Here is a 3029-nt window from a genome sequence, read left to right as displayed (position 1 = left end):
GTTTATTGTTATATAGTCAAAAAAACTGTTTTGATCGCCCATGATGTAGTCCGTACTACAACAAACACATGGATTGTCAAAGAAGTAAAATATTATTATTTAACTTATTGAGTTCTAATTAGTCTAATAGCAATTAATATAATATGCTAATATTTATGAAATATTATTCATTGTACATAGTTTGAGGTGTTCATATTGAATTGTTGGAACAATCCGATCATATTTAATGTGTATGATTTTTTTGATTTGGACTACAAACTACTTCAATCAGTAAGTGTCCTCTCTATATTTATTTAAAAACAACATAACAGTATTAAGCATTCAAAACTGGCTTAAAAAATCATTTATTTGTTTCCTCTCTAACCGACTAATAACATACAAGCACGAGAAAACACATTCACACAAAATCGTTATTTTATGGATTTAGAGTAATCTTAGAATAAAATTACTTCTTACAAAAATTATACATAGAGAATAATACTTTTGAGGGTTTGGCATATCGATTTTGTATTTTTTCTTTAAGGTTTACGTTTTTAAATATATATTGCATTTGTTTTAAATAATAATAATTAATTTTTCAGATAATTGCATCCATCGTCACTTATATTGTAGTTTTGGTTCAAATTCAGTTGGCCATATCCAGTCAATAATTTGAAAAAAAAATAGTATTACGTAGTATGATGAACTAAAAATGAATGTGTTACTAATTATTATTATCATGGATTTAATTTTGCGTATAATTGCACTTTAGATAATAGAAATATCATTATGTAACATCAATATTTATATTGGTTTTATTTATTTCAAACTAAAAAAAAATATTCTTTTATAATTATTAATTTAAAATACATACCTATAGGCTATAGTATGCGTATTGTATAATATGCGTAAAAAACTATTTTAATCATACTGGTGAATGGTCGCTGGTGACTCGGATTTTCAAAGTGGTCTATCATTGAATTACTTTTTAACTAGTATGAGTAGGTATAGGTACCTACCAATTATTGTCATTGCACACATTTCACTTGATAAAATTGTATCATTATTAAAATTAATAATACTGAATTATTGAGTATAGTCTACCTTATAGCAGGAACGTTTAAGATTTCGGTTTGAGATATTATTTTTGAGAATATTGATGTATTTAAATCAACATTTGAACGAGTAATTTTTGAATTATATAACTTTGTGTACTAAGGATAATAACTAATAAGTCTATAGTAATTGGTTAAGTAGATATGAAATTAATTCAAAAAGCGAAATCTACCGATACCGATCACTGTTTTACACATGGCCAGTTGTATGTTGTTTTATATTGTTGCTTGATTTCATGTAAGCTTTGAAAAAAAATTATATATTTACCTTACCAAAAAAGCTAATAGTATTGTTTACAAAGAAATATTATAAATATAAAATCAATAACTTTAAATATTTAATATTTGAAATCGCTATACTTAACAAAAAAATTACTGAAAACGGATGAAGCTGTACTTAAAAAAACAATTTTTATGCTGACATTTCTACACAAACATTTTTTTATAGTAACCTTTATTTTTCAGTTTGATACAAATGAGTTATAGGTAGGTATATAATTATTTATCGGAAGGCAATAGGTACCGTACCTATTGTTCATTCAAAAATTTTTACCCAAAAATCAAATTGCTCATTGCTCAATCTAGATTAGTAGATTGCCATCTACTAATCCATGGTATTGGTATAATGATAATTTGTCTATTGGCACGGGCAACGTCCATCACAAACACGTCCAACCGGAACGGACAGCTAGTTTTGTATAAACCATGAGTACATTTTTTAAGATTGTACAAGAAAAATAAAATAACTACCAAATTATAGCGACTGTAATTTGATTAAAAAAAATATGAAGGATAAAAAAATGTATTATTAAAAATGTATAATTTACCGTAAAAATATAACTAATTATCAAGGGATTTTTATCAATAATATCAATAGTTTATTATATTTTTAGTAATAATAGCAGTATAATATAAAATATTAATCATTATGATTAGTGGTTGGCAACCTTTTTGGACTCTGTGGCCGCATTCAAAAATTAAAAAAGTTTGATCGTCTGTGTAGCACAAAAATTAAAATCTTTAAGTCTTATTTCAAAAAATGATGACTGTATAGTCCAGAGTTGAGATTTTTAAGACATGATTTAAGCAAAAAAAAAAAACAGTTGTTTAAACAGAATAATATAATTTATGAGCATACAACTTATAAGTACCTACCGGAAATTCCTATTTATTATTTTTTTTGTAACAACTAATAAACTTATAATAAACAAATTTATAAAATTAAAATTGATTAAATATTAAAAATAAATTGATAAATATATTATAAAATAATTGATTTTTTTTTAAGTACATGTACTTACACATTAACTGTTCTTAATACATATTATAATTACATATTTTAGATTCTGAGTGAAGTGAGGGATCTAGTGGTTTTACAATTGTGTTCATTATTATTTTTTTTTTATCTTGTATACAAAATTCCTACCAGAAGGAGTGTTTCGATTTCAAAATATCTTATCTTATCTTTTAGCAAAATGGATCAAGATGGTACTTTAGAGAGGTCATTTTTCAATTTTCTCAATAGATATTTAATGACACGGGAAAAACCATCGACAAATTACAAAACACTGCTGAAAATGGGATTTTAATTTCTAACACTTTGTTTATCACCATAGAAACGAATAAAAATAAAAATAAAAATAATGATTTTAGTTATTTTGTTGTAATTTATAATATTAATTCAACTTACAGGCTATAATAAAATATAATAACAATATAAAATATCTAGACTGACAAACAGTCTCAGCTCAGAATCGTTTTTCGTACACAATGATATGCAGAGTCGGACTGGCCCGGACAGCTAGTCCGCAATTGCGGACGGGGCCCCGGTTAAATTATGGTAATTGGGGCCCCTAATTTTCTACCTATTTATATTATTATTATTCGTTTAGAGTAATATAAATAGATATATGAATAACATATTTTTTTTCAATC

The 3029-nt window shown here is 25.4% G+C and overlaps 1 long non-coding RNA gene across 1 annotated transcript in view; it reads left to right on the top strand.

Moving 5' to 3' along the window:
• The window catches only part of LOC107883491, a 2349-nt gene extending 1695 nt beyond the window's left edge, over positions 1-654 (top strand). Inside the window, exons 2-4 of the long non-coding RNA XR_001679328.2 lie at positions 17-84; positions 181-270; positions 582-654. This is a non-coding gene — a long non-coding RNA (uncharacterized LOC107883491). The remainder of the gene's footprint in view (positions 1-16; positions 85-180; positions 271-581) is intronic.
• The last annotated feature ends 2375 nt before the right edge of the window (positions 655-3029 follow it).

Source organism: Acyrthosiphon pisum, chromosome A1 (genome assembly GCF_005508785.2).
Source record: "Acyrthosiphon pisum isolate AL4f chromosome A1, pea_aphid_22Mar2018_4r6ur, whole genome shotgun sequence".
Classification (NCBI taxonomy): Eukaryota; Metazoa; Arthropoda; class Insecta; order Hemiptera; family Aphididae; genus Acyrthosiphon; species Acyrthosiphon pisum.
Note: the sequence above shows the minus strand (reverse complement) of the source record. Positions and strands in the feature narration are given on the sequence as shown.